The 18,556-nt window shown below is 40.8% G+C and overlaps 2 protein-coding genes across 2 annotated transcripts in view; one reads left to right on the top strand and one right to left on the bottom strand.

The window, feature by feature from the left end:
• Nucleotides 1-18,556, bottom strand: part of PKP3 (plakophilin 3) — an 85,065-nt gene that overhangs the window by 60,337 nt on the left and 6,172 nt on the right. The gene's annotated exons all lie outside the window — the stretch shown is intronic.
• LOC113440202 (NACHT, LRR and PYD domains-containing protein 12) overlaps nucleotides 16,936-18,556 on the top strand; it is a 432,514-nt gene continuing 430,893 nt past the window's right edge. The window contains exon 1 of the mRNA XM_087928375.1: nucleotides 16,936-16,992. The gene's annotated coding sequence lies outside the window, so the exon portion shown is untranslated. The remainder of the gene's footprint in view (nucleotides 16,993-18,556) is intronic.

The following is an 18,556-nucleotide window of genomic DNA, read 5'->3' as shown; positions in this document are numbered from 1 at the left end:
CTTTCTTAGTATAGTAGAGTAACACCTTTCCTACTGGATGTAGTTTGTCATTGGATGTATATTTGTTATTGTTTGTATTGTTGGATTGCATTGTCTGATTGATCTCCCTGGCAGAAGGTTCATTAACTCATAGAGTGTTTTCAAAATGGCAAGTAGGTCAAAGTAGCATGTGTAGCTGCTTATAGAAGCTACTGAGATACATAAACACTGCAACAATTTTAACAATAAAGAAAGTAATTTGAAGGTCAATAAAGACTAGATCACTATATTAAAATTAAACAGCCCTTAATTAACCAGCATCAAAAATGATTTATAGCAGCTTCACCTGAACTGGAAATATCAATCAGAAATCAGATTAGCTGTTATAAATACAAGAGCCTTGGCAATCCTTGATCATTTGGTTATTAGCTGCCAAGGGGGACACTATGAAACAGCTTATTTTGCTTCTGAATTTACCAGCCATAGATGCTGGAGAAATGTTAGGACATCAGAAAATTAGACTGAATTAGACTGGTCATCAAATGGTCAACCCTGCCATAAAAACTATGTTAGCATAAATATTACATTTTAATATACCAAGCTAGCTTTGTACATATTAACTATGTGCTGTATTATATATTTAATATACCAAGCTAGCTTTATACATATTAACTATGTACTGTATTATATGTATTACATTATAACTATGTACTTAATTATACTGTATGTACTATGTTATCACTATTTAGTATACTAATTGCTAGAAAATTCTATGTCTTTTATTGGAAAGCACACAAATTCTTCCTGTACAGAAATCACAAATATTGTTATGGGAATATACCTTAATGTCTAACATTTCAAATCTGAAAAATAAATCTGACACAGAATTTAACATGGAAGACGTTTGGGGATTATAAATCTGTTATCACATTTAAAACAGAGGTGGTATTCAACAGGTTCTGACCAGTTCTGGAGAACCGGTAGCGGAAATTTTGAGTAATTTGGAGAACCGGCAAATACCACCTCTGATTGGCCCTGCCCACAAATTTTTGAATCCCACTACTGATTTAAAATATGGGTTTGTTTTAATATAAACATTTTAGTATTTAATTTTTGGATTATATGTTAAAGAAGGATAGATTTTTTAAAAAATTGATTAGGTACAAGTAATTTTTTTCACTCATGTTTACCCTTTATGTTGTTTTGATTATTGATACCCACTATTTAATTTGACAATGATTGGCAGTTTTAAAATGGGTTTTCAATTTGGTTAATTAAACTAATATTACTCTGATAATGTATACTCAATTTACTTAATTTTTGTGCTATGCCTTTTTCTCTCTTTTCCTTCTATTTGTTCCTTTCAAATTGTTTTACACACAGAGCATTGTCACCAAAGATGATATTTTTCTTATGGGACAGCCTAGTTTTGAAAAGAAAATCTTTAATCCTCTATTCACTCTCAGTTTATATATATATATAAATGTATGTATGTGTATGTATGTAAATGTATGTATGTGTATGTGTATATATATATAAAACTTAAGAATGAATATATATATATATATATATATATATATATATATATATATATATATATATATATATATATATGTATGTATGTATGTATATATGGATCTTTGGTTGTTCGGGTTTTCTCGCGTAAGATTTGAAGTATCTAGGCAGCGTTTTGATGAAGTCTCATTCATCATCTTCAGGCTTCTGTCTCCGGCTCTGTGCTTCTCAGAGTGATGTGAGATTGCAGCTGCTTCTTCCTTTTAACTGCTAGTGGGGTGGGACTTGATTGGGTGGGGGCTTGGCTGTGTTCTGATTGGGTGGGGTGTGTTCTCATTGGTAGGGGTTTGGCTGTGTTCTGATTGGTTGGGGGTTGGCCGTGTTCTGATTGGTTGGAGGCGTGTTCTGTTCAGGTGGGGCTTGGTTGTGCTCAGGTTAGTCTTAGTTGCTGGGGGATGTGAGTTGGTGAGCTGTGATCTTGCTGTTTGGCTTCAAGTTCGTGGTCGTGCTGCATCTTCATAGTGGGTGTCGGTTTGCTTCATGTATGGCTCGGAGGGGTTTGAAGTGGGTAGTGATGCAGCTGCAGTGCAGCTTCTGGTCCATGGTCGTGTCTCATCTTCTGAGTGGGTGTGAGTCTGTTTTCTACATGGAAGTGTGGTGGTGGCATCTTGTGTGGCTCTCATGGGTGTGGGTCTGGTGTCCTTCTTCATGTTAGGTACTCGTCTGTTCATGAGGGCGGGTTTCCAAATGGCTGGAAGGCGGGAGGTGTCATCTCGTTTGTTCATGCTGTGTGGGCGTTTTTCTATCTCTATGGCTTCTCTGATTATTCTGCTGTTGAAGTGTCCCACCCCCACTAGCAGTTAAAAGGAAGAAGCAGCTGCAATCTCACATCACTCTGAGAAGCACAGAGCCGGAGACAGAAGCCTGAAGATGATGAATGAGACTTCATCGAAACGTTGCCTAGATACTTGAATCTTACGCGGGAGAAACCCGAACAACCAAAGATCCACATACAAATACCCACGAGAACCTCAGAAAACAAATATATATATATATTTATTTATTCCTGAGGTTCTCGTGGGTATTTGTATGTGGAACTTTGTTTATTTGGGTTTTCTCCCACGTAAGATTGGAAGTATCTAGGCAACGTTTCGATGAAGTCTCATTCATCATCTTCAGGCTTGTGTCTTCGGCTCTGTGCTTCTCAGAGTGATGTGAGCTTGCAGCTGCTTCTTCCTTTTAACTGCTAGTGGGGGCGTGACTTGATTGGGTGGGGGCTTGGCTGTGTTCTGATTGGGTGGGGGTGTGTTCTAATTGGTTGGGGGTTTGACTGTGTTCTGATTGGTTGGGGGGTTGGCCGTGTTCTGATTGGCTGGAGGTGTGTTCTGTTCGGGTGTTCTGTTCATTTTCACTGGCAGAGGGATGCAGGAGGCTGTTGCAGCAGAAAATGGGGTGCTGGAACTATGCAAGAAAAGACAGGAAGGGAGAAAGGGAAAGAGGAAAGACAAAAAGAAGGGAAGATGGGAAGAGAGCAAGGAAGGAAAAATAAAGGGGAAGGAAGAAGAAAGAATGAAGATGGAAGGAAAAGGGAAGGAAGGAGGGAAGGAAGGAAGGAAGGAAGGAATTATAATGAGACTGAGGGAAGTCTCAGGGAAATCCTGCCTTAGCACTTGGCTAGCACAGGTGTCCCCAACACGAGTCCCATGTCATACCCATCCCTGGCCATGCCCACCCCTGGCCACACCCACCCTGGCCACATCCATCCCCCCCAGCCCCCCGAGGTCAAACACAACCCTGATGTGGCCCTCAAAGAAATTGAGTTTGAAACCCCTGGTCCAGAGTATAGACTATAAAACATTAAATAAAATCTATTTATTACCATTGCACTTTATGTTTAATTTAGAACTGCCCAAAATTTGCTAGGCAAAAGTTTCTGTTTGAATAATACAAAATTTCCTAACTTCTGGGAACATGATTACCAATCCTGAGTTAGGATGATCTTAGTGAGATGGTACATGTAGGCTTATGTAGATTTCCTACAAAAGGAGTGTCTGTGGCTGGAGAATACCCACCTGTCAGGGATGTTGTGTAATGTTTTGTAGTGCCCTTTGGATTTCAAATGGTGGCCTAGGGTCCTTTCCTGTTGTGCCTCTAGAATTCTCTGTTATCAGAAATGTCCAGAAATCTCAGAGGGTTGATGTATTCATAGCATCATAAAGCACAAAATTCTAATTTCAGCATGACAAATTTTGATGTGTGCCAGATTTACTTCAAATGCTAGCCTGTTCTTGGCTTAAAAAACAATTTTTTAATTGAGCTTATTATTTAACCCCTCATCCTCATAAACAGCCGAATAACCCTGGACAATGGGTTTAATCCTGGGACATTTAAACAGTCTGCACATGAAAATGCCCATTCAAAAGCGGTTTCTTGAAATCCACCTGCCTGCTTTTCCAGGTGGTGCCATTCAGTTTTTCCTTCAGTTCAAATTTCTCTCTCACAGTCAGTCACAAAAGCCTTCCGAGGCAGTCTTGCAGGGCAATCAATACACTTTTTGTCTATACTGTAGTACGGAAGCAGTTTAGCCATGAATGCGAAACACAAGATGAGGCCATTTGAGAGTTTTAGCCAGTGAAAAACTATGAGCTGTCATTGAAAACTGTGACTTCATGCATGAGTATAGTAAAATCATAGCAGATGGCAATGGAAGGGGCAGATGGAGGACAGTTTGCATCAATATTATGAATACCAAGAACTGCTGCTGTTTTCAATAGCACTTTTAGCATGTAAAAAGCAGCATATTTTTAATTGAATTGATATCTACAAAGAACTGCAGCAATGATTGATGTGGTTCTGCTGTACAACTGGAGCAAGACTAGATTATGTCCCTTGCTGGGCTCCCTCCAAATGTATAAGAATTTCCCAATTTTCCAGACAGTAGCAGTGTTGGCTGCAAAATCTGGGAATTATAGCTGGAAAACAGTAAGTGGAGATTGGACTAGATACGCATGAAGCTATTGGACACTGAGCATGTCTCTTCGTCAACCTAGGTCAAGAATATCCACATTGACAGGCAGTGTTCCTTAAGGCAGTCTCGCCAACTGGCACTCTTAGATTTCAGTTCCTGTATGACACAAGCAGCACTGCCCAATAGCAGAAGGCTGAGCTGAGGTCTTCTATTGTCTCAATGAGATTGTTTGCAGAAAATATCCTTAAATAGACTCTTAGTTTTGTTTTGCTTTTGAAAACAGGTAGTCCTTGACTACTGAAGAGACTTACAGTTGAAGATGCATTGTGTGTGGTTTTTCCCCCTTGGAAATCACATGTAAACATATGACTCTGAATACAAGTAGCTAAAGAATATGAGTGGGGACTTGGTTGATTATGAGGAAATAAATTGCTGGGCTGGAGAGACCTTTTGTCCTTTGTTATGTTATTTTATGTCTCATTTCCTGCTTCAGCAATCCGTTTTTTTAAAAAAGTATCTTTGGAGTCTACCATTATCTCTAACTATAGACATTTCATTACAGGTTACCATTCCATACAGAATTATTTCCTGTCTGCCACCTTAGGCCTTTGGTCAATTCCCCATTGGGTTTTATTCTACCTCATACCCATCTAATTTGGTGACCCTATGCCAGGGGTGGGCAATTAATTTCTGTCGGGGGCCACATGGAAAATCAGATCTGCGTTTGAGGGCCGAACCAATTTTATAAAAGGCCATTATAGATAGATAGATAGATAGATAGATAGATAGATAGATAGATTCTTCCGCTACAAATAAACGACTGTGTGCATGTGTGTTTGTATGTATGAATGTACCCCCTCAGTTTACACAAGTTGGCCACTTATAAGATAAAAAATAAATAAACGCCCACCCCCCAAAACATAACTCCTCCAGTGCCCACGGATAAACTGTGAACCACCAATTAGTAGCAGGGCTGACCCTCCCTCTTGAACCAGCGTCTAATTGGGGGAGCAGACCGGCCTTCAGTCTCTTGCAAGAAACTGCTGGCTAACCCTGCAAACCACTTGCCGAGGTGTGTGTGTGTGTGGGGGCTTTCGCTTGCCTTTCCCCCCGTCCGCCCAGCACCCATCCCGCCGCCACTTTTGCCATTAAACCGCGAGTCCTCCCAAGCACTTGGGAAGCCTGCTTGGCAGAAAACATCTGCATGCCTCTCCCAGGACCTGCCTGCTCCGCCCAGACAGGATATCCACCACCAAGCGCACCTCGGTCCGGCTGCAAGGTCCCGGCACCGGTGCGCTGAGGGCGCCGCTGTTCTCTCCCATCTTACCGCAGGGGAAGGTCGTGGATGTGAAGCGCCTGCTGGTGCTCGGGTCTACGGGAATACGCATCACAACAGCGGGCGTTAGGGGAGAAAGGAAGTGGCGGTGGCTGAGCTGCTGCTGTTGCTGCTGCTGCTGCTGGCTGAGAGGCGAGGGAAAGGCGCGCCCAGGGCACAGTGAGCCAGATGCCCAAGAGCGCATGGAGGGCTGCTCTGAAGCCAGGCATGGGAGAAACCGCCCCAGCCCCCTCCGCGCAGGTCGGGCCCTCACCGCCACTGCCAGTCCTGGCCGCTCTGGCTGCCAGTCGCTCCTTGGGGCGCAGCTCTTCCCGTGGCCCCGTTGTGCTTCTCGTGCTCCTTGCCGCCGCCGGTGCTTGGGGCTCCGCTGAGCTGAGCAGCGGGAAGAGGCGCATCGAGCTGCAGCGGCCGGCTCAGATCTCTTGGTCCCCGGGATTCCCTGGGACCAAGAGATCTGAGCCGGCCGCTGCAGCTTCGACACGCCTCTTCCCGCCGCTCGGCTTCGCCGTCCCGTGGCGCTGGGTTCTGGAGCGCAGCCCCAAGATCTGTCGGCCACAGTGGGGAGCGGGCAGTTGGCCGAACCCCAGAGCGCTCCTTTGGTGCCGCCTCCCGCACCCCCTTCCAAATCAAACGCAGCTCAGGTGAAATCAAGCGGGGCTCCATCAGTGGCAGCCGCAAGGGCAGCGCTCGGGGATCCTTCTCCTGCAGTCACAATGGAGGGGCAGGGAGGCAAGCCAGCAGCATCCCGCGCTCCTCCCGGCTCGGCGGCTTCTCTCCCCGCGAAGGGACTGTGGCGAGACCTCAACAGGTTTCAGCTCTCTTCGCTCCGCCGGGCTCCTGCCCCCTTTTCCTGCTCCACCTGACAAGCCCGCCAGGTGCCCTGCTCGCTCTCCGCCGCCCACCCTCCACCTCAACCGCCTCCTCTCGACGCCTCTGAAAGCAGCCAAAAAGTGGCTGCGGTTACATACGGACCAATCTTTGGCGGGCTGGATTAACAAGACCAACGGGCCGGATGTGGCCCGCGGGCCGTAGTTTGCCCACCCCTGCCCGATGCTCTTGTTAAGAGCCAGACTTCCCATTGTCACTGTTAACAATCCCCTGCTGCCTTTAAAATATCAGACCGATGCATATCAAGCCACCAACAGGCATATAGAGATAAACCACATTTACACACCATTCAGAAGAGACAATAAAAAACAAAAAAGGGAACAAAAAGATTAGATCACCTGTTGCCAGCAGTCAATACACAGATAAGCAGGGATTAATATCAGACAAAAAAGCAGTGAACAACAACCTCATCAAACATTTAACAAGGAGAAACATCCCTCCCCCCTACATACACATACGTAACATTGACAGGGCAAGCTATTGCATATAAACAGAAAGCAACCCACTCCATTCTAGTACTGAAGATGTTATCTGGCCTGGTAACAGAGGTGGTATTCAGCAGGTTCTGACCAGTTCTGGAGAACCACCAGCGGAAATTTTGAGTAGTTCAGAGAAATGGAAAATACCACCTCTGAGTAGAAATTTTACAATATTCTTCCCCTGCCACACCCACCAAGCCACGCCCCCAGAACCAATAGTAAAAAAAATTGATTCCCACTACTACCTGGTAATCAAATGTTTGCATGAAAATGACCAAGTTCAGAAAGCACTAAGGACTCTACTGATGCATAATGTATTAGCTGTATGTTATTAACAGCAGAGATTTTATGGCTTGCTAAAAGTCCCAATCCTTTTTGGAAGGCCTAGCTCAAGATTCTTCACTGCATAGTATTCAGAAATTACAATATAGTAACTAAAGCAACACTATCCATAACATATTTTATTCTAGAAGAATGATGAGACTATAAGAATATGCTGTCTGTTAAGTTAGTAAAGCACAATTTTACTCCTCTCTGATATGGCTTTGTAATGACTGAAACTATAATGTAGATAAATTAGAAGACTGAAATTGGCCCACCTCTTTAAACCCATTTTAGGATCCAGATGAAAGTTGCAGATACAGAGAAAAAGCATTAATATTTTTAATTCCTGTTCCATGCACTTTATATTATCTCAGTTTCCAATGTAACTCTGTTCTCTGTTTTTTTTTTCATTCATCACCTTTCTAATCACTGCAGCTGCATTTCCTTATAAACAATACACACAGCCTGTCCACGTACTCCATAAAACCTTAGGTTTCCATGAGAACTTGATGGGAATCCTGTGAGAGTTTAAGGGCAGAAAACTATATCCAAATAAGCACAAATCCTCCTTTAATATATACAGTTGATTAAACAAATTACAAACAAGCAAACATTTTGTTTATTGCCAATTTTCTATCACTAGAATTTTGCCTTTTGATCATGGCTCTGGGATTATGCAGTCTGAAAAAGTTTGAAAATCTCTGCTCTAGATCCATTTCAAACAGGTTTCAGATCTAATTTTGAGGTAGAAAGTGCTTTGGTCGCTTTGTGAGATGCTTTTAACTAACACTGTAGAAATGGGGGCATTCAACTGGGTGGATTCTCTCCGTGGTTTCTGAACACCAGTGATTATGGTGCTAAGAAGCCATGGTGTTAAGAAGTCTTCTGGCTAGGTTGTTGGATCATTTCCCAAGTTCCCAATAAGATTTTTTATGGACTTCCATTCTGAACTATTTTTATCTCATGTTAGCATCTTACTTATTAATGTTTTGATTTATCTGTTAACATAATTTGTTTTCCACTCTAGTTTCACAATACTGGATGAGTATCAACAAGCGTATCAACAGAAAATACTAAAATACCATAAATGCCATTGATACAACATAATACAAGTTTTTTTAAAAAAATTATATTTCTCATTAAATGTGTTCAAGATATTTGCTATTTTTGCCACCCGAACCCTGTAAAAATGTTTGAGCCATCAAAGATGGAATCAAAGATGGAATCAAACATTCCAGGATTTTGAATAGAGAGAATCAGAACATATCTAAAATGTAGTACTGCTGTTAATGTAAAAATGTGTTTATTTTGGCTCTAGGCACCATGAATAAACATAACTAAAAGACAGGGTGGCCCCATAGTAATTCATTCATTTTAAGAAACAATGAACAGATCCAGTTCCATTCTTTTGTATGTGGCCATGACGAAGAATTTTGACTTTTACAGGGAGGAGATGAGCCAAAACTACCATGTGATTAGTAACTAGTCTCTTTTCAAAAGGAGTAGAAAGATTCTGCATTTTAATATAGTACACTTCCTTTTTAACTTGAAATGGTTGGGAACATGCTAACCCCTAGTACCGTGTAAAGTCATCAAACCTTATTGGTGAATTTATGTTGTTGAGCTTGTTAAGCTCAAACAAGCTATGTTGTGACTTAACCACATGCTATGCTAAAGGCTGTGATCTCACACTGTGTTGAATAATAAACTACCATCCAATGTTATTTAATGTATTGTGCAAACCTAACAGATTTTTCAGTGTTTCAAACAGAAATTAAAAAAAAATAGATGTGCCAAAAAAAGGAAGGAAGGAAGGAAGGAAGGAAGGAAGGAAGGAAGGAAGGAAGGAAGGAAGGAAGAAAGAAAGAAAGAAAGAAAGAAAGAAAGAAAGAAAGAAAGAAAGAAAGAAAGAAAGAAAGAAAGAAAGAAAGAAAGAAAGAAAAGGTTGGGTTTGCTGATTTTAGCAGAAAGACTGCAATTTATGAGTGTCTCACCCTCTGGTCTAACCCTTACAAGACTTCCTGAAGGGTGACTCTTGACCTCTCCTTCAAGAGGATGAATGGGCTTGGCAGAGGTAGACCATCTTGAGATCCCAGGTCCCTTGGCTGGAGAGATCCCAGATCCCTTGGCTGGAAAGATCCCAGGTCCCTTGGCTTCTTTTGACAATCAATACGATTTTCCCTTAAGTCAGGGGTTTCAAACTCGAGTCGTCACGGCTTTGTCACGTGACGTATTAGGACTTTCCCCCCCTTTGCTAAACTGGGTGTGGCTTGGCCAGCGCATGACGCATCTGGTCTGCGGGCCGTGAGTTTGACAGCCCTGTCTTAGGGCTGTCAAATTAGAATTGTGTATATTGATTAATGTATCTGAATCAGCTGTAATAACTCTCTCTGTGTGTCTCTCCCTCTCCCTCTGCCTCCCTCCATTTGTAACGATATGTGTCCACTTAGCACTAAAAATAAAGAGGGGAGAGATAAAATTCACCTTCTTTCCCTTTACCTGCCCTCTTCTTTTCAAAATCAATTTTCTACTCTATGCCAGCTCATTTTTTGTCTCAAAATGCCAGATGGATAGGAATATAAGGAACTTAATTTAAGCTAGAGAAGCAATGCTGCTTTCTGAGATCATCCCGCAATCTACTTTAAAAAGCACCCTCCCTTAAAAGCAAATTGGCAAGTGTGCCCTGAACAAACTGCACACGCCTCAGGTACTCAGATTCAGGTTGGAGCCACCTCTAACTCCAGGTAGTTCTGTTCCTTCTCATGTACCACCCAATGGGCTTGTTTTTACTCAAGCCTTCTCTTTGTCCATGCCCAGAGTAGCATTTCCCCAAACTAGCATGAATTTTGGGCAGCAACAAATCATTCCTATTAAAACAGATAAAACTTCCTAAAGTTGATAGTTGTTGTGCTCTGGGAAAGCATCTTCCAGTGTGAAATGCAGCCAAATCTGGCAATCACTGCAGTTAGCAATTGTTCCATGTGCAAGTTAAATCTTGTGTACAAGTCCTGTGGTTGGTTACACCCAGCCCAAGCCTGGGAATCTCCCTACAGCCATTCCAAGATCTAAGCGAATTCCTAGCTGCAAAAGGGAGCAGATGAGTGTCAAGGAAGCAATTGGTTTTCTTCTCTCTTATGAAAACAGATGGGTGTTTTCCAACTGACAAGTTTTCAGTCATTCCTCTCTATTATAATGGTAGTTGTTGTTTTGCACAGTTCAAGGATGCTGCATTTTATTGTGTTACAAAGAACATATGGTGCCTGTATGGGACATGGGTAATGTTTGTGATGGAGGTGGATGAAGGCTGTGGGCACAATTTTTGAAATGTTTAGAGGAAAAACAAGAAATGAATGAAATAAATGAGCTACAACTCTATGTTCTATTCATGTCCATATTTGTTTAATTCTATTAAGACTCTCTCTGCATGTATTTCTATATGTACCCATATGCAAGTTGTGGTAAACACATGCACATTTTTCCATTTTCAATGCTATTTCAAGGGATGATTGATGATGGTGACTAGAAAGATCATGTTAAATGACTCTTTTATTAGCACAATAGAAGAATAGCACAGATCTATTTTTTTTTTTGAAGTAGCATTATAACATTATGGACATGCCGTACTAATAATGCTAATTAAAAAACCATTTTAAAATAATGTTTTTGTCACTGTCACTGTAAATCATTTTGTTAAAATGACAGGAAGTGGAAATATTTCCTCTCAGCAATAGATATATTTAATTGCAATATCATGGTTATAAATATTCTTTGTGATTTACTTTGGTGCCTTAACACTCTTTCAGATATTGATTTTTAAAAAATCAATATCTGAAAGATAACTTATCCATTTAAAAAGTTAACTTATCCATTCAAAACGTTATACTTGGGCGGAGATTCATCTGCCTGTAAAATAATTACCTCATGTTAAAATCAGATTTCTTTAAAAATGAAAAGTAATGTTATTGGTATCTATAACTATGGAGATTATCTCCTCTTCTGTTTCAAAAATTATGGGCACAACATCTTTACCATTTTTTGTGGAGTTTACATAAAATATGAATGATAAATTAGGCTGAATCCACAATAAACCTGTTTGAATCCAGTGTTCATCTTTCAGTACTTCTCTTGGACTTAGCCTCACCTTTATCTTTCCACGCAACCATTTGCTTTGTATCTTTCAAAAACATAAAATAATATCTGTTTTTTCGTGGAAAAACTCTTAACCATTAAGGAAAAGGACAGAAGGCAAATAATAGCATGAGGAGAGGGCTTACAGATGCACAAAGCCAGTCAGGATCTGAATGCAAAGATTATTCTGTTAAAAGAACAACTGCTTAGCTACGATTTTTTTTTATTATTATTTTTCACATTTCTGTACCACACATCTCCCTCAAAGATTTATTCATTTATACATGCCCACTAGATCAATGAGCCTGTATTACAAATCTAGGTAATTTGGCTTGTATTATCCAAACCTCACCATCAAAACTGACACCAGCCAGAGCATAGAATAATCCAAAGAAGTAATGCAAAATAGGAAGATGTGGAGAGACCTGGCCTGTAAAATCACCAAGAGTTGGACATAACTGAATGGATAACATTATCAAAGGCTAGCTGGTCAAGGGTGAGTATACTTTTTGGGGGTCAGATTTGCCCTCAGTTTTGGGTTTCAGTTTCTACTATAAAGTTCACAAGATAGAGAGGTGTGATGATGATGGTATTGGCCAAAGCCTATGTCTCAGATGACAGGCATGTGTCAGATCATGAGGTAGAAACAAATTGGGGATCATGTTTATGCACTGCCCACTTTGCTACAAAACAATTCCCGAGGTCTTAGATCTTATCAAGAAGCTGGTTTTAAAATCTCCCCAGCTACTGGTGCTGGAAAACCACAATCTTTATACCTAGGGAGAGAATCACAGACACCAGAAGTTCATACCACTGTGGCAGCCACGATCTAAACCCACAAAGTTGTCATATGTTAGATTTAACCTTGCCATCAAAGCAGCTGGTAGTAATGTGAAGTTGGAGGGCTAATGGTTAGTCTTTTGCTGTGGTCAAGTCATTTCTTGAGGCATACTTTCACTACAGGTGGTGACATTAATTAGAATAATCCATCCTTAGTGTTTATTAACCCATAATGATTTCTGCAAGAACTTAGGGAATTTCTAGGCTCTCTGATAGGCAGTTCTACCAAGCATTTGGAATATGAAGGCAATCACAACAGTTAATGAGTTTGGCCAGGAGTGGCCTCTCATGCTCTAACCCAGGAGACTCTTTTGTGGAATAAAGTCAAAAGTTAATTTGACCAAACAAAAAGAAGAGTTTGCATTTGATCCTACGCTGTGGTGATAAGGGTGGTTCACTTCTCCAAGCTATGTTTTCCAATATCAACATAAACCCACAATGTGGATATTGTTCCCAGATACATATCTCCACCCTGAGCTGAGTCATAGGATACTACAGAAGTATAGACTTGATGCCTGGATCATGTAAATGATTGCATGGAAAAGAACAAGCTGAAGCTGGATCCCTGCAAAATAGATGCACTGTTTGCCCAAGACTCATTTGGTGCTTATCTGCTTCAGTTGTTACTTTGGATGGAATAGCAGCTCATCTAAAGAAGGAAGTCTGCCACTTGGGGACCTCCTACACTCGTGGTCACTGCTTGGATAGGCAGTTAAAGCTGGTACAGTGGGGGCCTTTGCTCAGATTTGGCAGGACACCAGATTTGGCTAATCATTCCTTTATCCCCTCCTGCATAGATTTCTGCAGTTTGCTTTATGTGGGTCTGCTTATACAACTGGTATAAAATAGAGTGGTTCTGTTAGGTGAAACGTCCCCCCCCCCCCCAATTTTAGAGTTGGAGACCCTCTACACCTAATATTGTTGTGGGAGCTGCAACAGTTGCCAATAGGTTTGTGAGTCAAGTTCAAAGTGCAGGTCATCACTATGAAACTCTGCATGATTTTGTCCCTCTGTTGTGGTTAGCTGGCAGCAGGTGCAGATGGCTGAGGAGAGCGATGACTCTGATGAGGGGCCAGGACCATCAGGGAGTGGACTGCTGCCTTCAGGGATTGTGGGGGGCTGGCAGCAGTGATGAGGAGGTTCCTGAGGAGCCTGTGCCAAGTGCGCGTGAGAGCAGGATGATTCATAGAAGAGAACAGCTGGAGCAGAACAGGCGACTTGGGAGTAAGGATACAATGTAATGGCCCCTTCCTCCAGGGAATATAAGTCTGGTTTCAAAAGGTTTTGCCTTTGCAGAAAGCAAAAACGTTCTAAGGACTCAGCATTGTGTGTGGAGACTCCGGCTTATCTGAAGAATTCTGTCGAGGCTTTTCTGGTTGAACTAATTGGCTGCAAGCCATCTTTTATCTACGAAGAAGTTATTTGTAGATTAAAGCTGAAAAGGTTTGAGTTGCTGCATTTGTTTGAGATTTTCTTGCTGGTAACAGGGTTGGGGCAGAACACCCTCGGTATCTTCAGTACCACCTGCTTCAAATAGAAATGATCCATTCCTTGTGTGCATTGCAATTAGAAATTCAAGGGCCTCTCATAGGATATTTGGAATAATTGTACTTCTTGGGTTTTGTTCTGGGAAACAGCTTATCCCCAAAGATCCAAATTGGTCTTCATGAAAACAGCTAAAACAGAAATATTCCATAAAGTATCATATTGCTGGAATGGGACACCAAGGGAGGGGCACTGTTTACAACCTTGAACTGAATGTTTGCTTTTATATTCTACATATGTATGAAATCCACCAGATGTCCTCATAGAGTTGGCAGCAGAGAAACAAATAAATAAATACATAAATAAATAAATAAATCACTCCCATCCCCTTCAGCCATTAAGATTGCGTGAACAGCCATGGAAATGAATGACTAATAACTGAATGTTGAACATTTCTAGATGATCTCTGCAGGACGTTGTGAGAAGGTATGGCACTCCATCAGTCCTACCCACTTGCTTAGCATTCTTCTACAGCCATTGATGCTGCTCTCTCTCTTCCTCCTGCCATTCTCATTTCTTGAGACCTGCTGTCTTTTCTGATTTGAGGAAACTTCTGGCAGAATGTGCTTCTCCTGAAACTTGCTTCTGACTTAAATCTCTTCCCTCTATTAACCCTAGACTAGCTTGACCTGTTCTGATTTTGCTGACTCTACACAAAGCTATCTGCCACAGAAGAAAAAAAAAGAGACTATTTTATTTATTTATTTACTTAATTTGTCAATCGCTTACAAGATAATAGGTATAAGTATACACATAGTTATGAATACATCAAATTGACACATATAAGAAAAATAAAAAGAAACAATAGGACAGGGATGGTAGGCACGTTGGTGTGCTTATGCACGCCTCCTACAGAGCTCTTAGGAAAGGGGTGAGGTCAATAGTAGACAGTCTAAGGTTAAAGTTTTTGGGGTTTGGTTAAAGTTTTTGGGGTTATCAAACATGTAATCTCTCCATACTCTTACTCCCAAAGCTGTGCTTCCTGGCATTAATTGAAGTAAAGCAAACAGCTCTTGCAAAGCAGTTTTGGTCAGTGGATTGGTTGCTATGATCCCTTTCACATTTTACAATTCTGGCCTAAATGCCTCAACACGTTAATGTCCTTCTGTCAATCTTGACTTCTGTAGCCAAGTCTTGCCCCTTGCTTGTTTGTCAACCCAAACTTGCTTAAATCATTGAGAGGACATGCCAAACTGTTAAATACCATCCAATATAATATCATGAAACTTGCTGTTTCCTTACTAATCTCCATTCTGTCTTATTGACTCTGTTCCCAGTCACTACCACCAACCAACTAGCCTCCAACATTGTGGGTGATGATGATTAGTAGATTTTATATATCTTGAGATTGCTCTTCAATTGGGTTAGAACAGTGGAGACAATATTACTTAGACGCCAGAACAGGTAAGGTTGATTCAGCCCATCTCACATTTGGCCTGGAGATACAACATCATTGGGGACACAGGCAAGAAAAAAAAAACTATGATAGCTACTTTTAGGAAAAGTAAGCACATTTCAATCTTGTATGTTTTATCAGTCCTACCAATGGATGTAGGCAGGATAATGCAAGGAGTAAGGCTGGTAAAGGGACAATACAGTAATTCATCAGATGACAAAAATCATTTTTTAAAAAGGATTTAAAAGAACCAGTTTGGTGTAGTGGTAAAGGAGCTGACCAAGAGACCGAGCATTCGGATCCTCTCTTAAGCATGAAAGCCAGCTGGGTGACTTTGGGACAGTTCCTCTCTCTCAGCCCGACTCACTCCATAGGGTTATTGTGATGGGGAAAATAGGAGGTGGTCATCATCATTTGAAACCAGGAAGGGAACTATTACAGAGCAAAAACAGCTGGAGTTGCAGCTGTTCTTTAAGAGACATTGTGCAGAAATATTGACACCAGAAAAACGGTGTATAGTTCCAGCAACCAAGTCATCCTGTTTCTGGTCTTTGATTGGACAACCTTTGAATCTCCACTATTAAACAAAATCTACAGTTGGGGAAAAATAAATATATTTCAAAATGTACAGCAGATTGGAAATTATTTCAGACCTTAGCCCACAGTGAAATACGGAAACAAAGATAAGAGCTTGAATTATTTACTTTGAAATAAGATTCCATTTAATTTTCTTCCTGTGTCTTCCTGGCCAACAGTGGGTTTTTGACCTTTGTCCACTTAATAGACACTGCATCACATTTCTCTTAGTCGGCTGAGAAAGCAAATGATTTGATAGGTTACCAATGCAGTGTCCATGATTGTTTTAAATGGTTGAGGAAGGTTTGAGTTGCTTGTTAAAAGGACATAATTGTTTGTCTGCACTTGGAGGTTATGAAAACACATTTATAGGCTGTTTTACAGGAATCTAGTGGGATCTTTATGTCATCATCTGTTACAATAAATGAACTGGGCACTGTTATTCCCTTAGCAATCATGTGCTATGAATTGTATGAGGAAACGGAACAGAAGCTTGTTCACAGACCAGTTAGATTACCATCTTTTATATGGAACTGCTCCCTGTTTTTGCAATTCAACTTCAAAGCTTCTGGGGACTCCAGTCTATCTAGCTGACTCTGACTGAGTGATAAATGGGCTATCACTCTTTTCCCCTGGATTTCTGAAGAAGTGCAGAACTGTAGTAATATTGGCCTCACATCTTGTCAGATTAGTAATAATGAAGTGCCCAGTGCATAATGATATATATATATATATATATATATATATATATATATATATATATATATATATATATATATGTTTTCTGAGGTTATATAGCAGTTATATATATTATATATATATATTTGGTTCATGTGGGTATTTTCCATGTCATTGTAGTTGTGCTTTTAAAGTTGTAGAAGCGTTTGGCAGAATCTCATCTGCCATTACCAGAAGCCTGATGATGGCAGAGGAGATTCTGCCAAAACGTTGCTACAACTTTAAAAGCACAACTACAATGACGTGGGAAAATACCTGAACAAAACTGAATGCCATACATGTAAGTACCCGCGAAAACTTAAGATATATATATATATATATATATATATATATATATATATATATATATATATATATGTGTGTGTGTGTGTGTGTGTGTGTGTGTGTGTGTGTGTGTAACACTTAATGAATATTTTATTTATTTATTAAATTTCTAGGCCACACATCTCATTGCTACATTGATACAGTGTCTTACAATATAATAAAAAAATACTAGAAAATAATTAACATTAGAAAAATTGAATAAAAAAGGTCAAAACCAAGAGGATGGGTGTGGCCTGGAGGTGGGGATCTCCTCTACCCAGTTAGCCAACCCCAATGTAGCAGGCCCCTGTCGGGGGCCCAGACCAAGCAGCAGAGCCAAGCTTTTAGGCTCTTCCAGAAGGCCAGAAGTGTGGAGGCGTATCTCACCTCAGTAGTTGTTGATACTTGCCCAGTGACGACTCCAAACCCGTGTCTGAATCCCATGGATTCAATTCATGCCCAGGACCATTTCAGCACTGAATATACTTCCAAATTGGTGGAGTGCAGTATTATGTACCAAAATGTGACTGACATTATTGCTACTACTAGGAGGAAATGCAGTATAACCAGTAACCATATCTACAGGCAGATTCTGCACCATACTAAAAAGTGTCATGTGTCTCAATTTGACCAAAGTTATGAGAAGTGATGGAAGTCATTATCATGAACCCATCTGGGAGGACCACAGCACAAGGAAATTGCAACGTGGAATGCAATGGGCATAAAGTAGTAAAAGGACGCATTTGAACAAAAATAAAAGAATTTAAAAAAAATAAAAGAATATAGAAGTTATGTTCTGCATCTGCTTACTAAAACCCCTATTTCAAACGCATGATTTAAACAAGGGGCAGCAACTATGGCCCCTTTACAACTTGTGGATGACTCAGGGAGTTGAAGTTCACAGGTAGTAAAGAGGCCATAATTGCCCACTTTAAATTAAACCTAAGACAATTTATAAACAACCAGCAAAGGAATAAAATTGAAAAGGATGACTGATTTTATTACTTACGATGAACGATTGAAAGAAAAATTTTAAGGACATTAAAAGGGAATGTCAAGTTCTGAATTTAGGACAAGATGGTAGCACCAAGAAGACACCTTGCATGAAATGGGCAGGAAGAAAAGAAGTAAAAGTAGAGCGATTATAGGATGAAAAGTTGCATGTCCTGGATGAGTCATAGATTAATTTCCCAACAGAATGAACAGAAGCAGACACAAGGAAAGAAGATGTGGAAACTACTTGGAGCAGAAGTGGCAATGTGCTGGAATTAGTTTGTACAGGCTCACACGAGCCAGTTTTTAAATTTTCTGGAATTGTGCGAGCCAGTTAGAAGCAGGGCTGAGCTGCAGTGCAGACTGCAACAATCAGTCCTTTGGCAGCTCCCAGTGTAGCAGTGCTAATAGAGGCAGCAGAGCTATCTGTTATACAGTACATTTATCAACACACCACTGAACAGAGGGATAAAAATTACGTTACAAATCACTACAGCAGCATGTAGAGTTGCAGTAATGGGAAAAAATAAAAAGGATGGCTGGGGGAA

The sequence above is a fragment of the Pseudonaja textilis genome, chromosome 1, assembly GCF_049901715.1.
Source record: "Pseudonaja textilis isolate UNSWEBS1 chromosome 1, rPseTex1.2, whole genome shotgun sequence".
NCBI lineage: Eukaryota > Metazoa > Chordata > Lepidosauria > Squamata > Elapidae > Pseudonaja > Pseudonaja textilis.
Note: the sequence above shows the minus strand (reverse complement) of the source record. Positions and strands in the feature narration are given on the sequence as shown.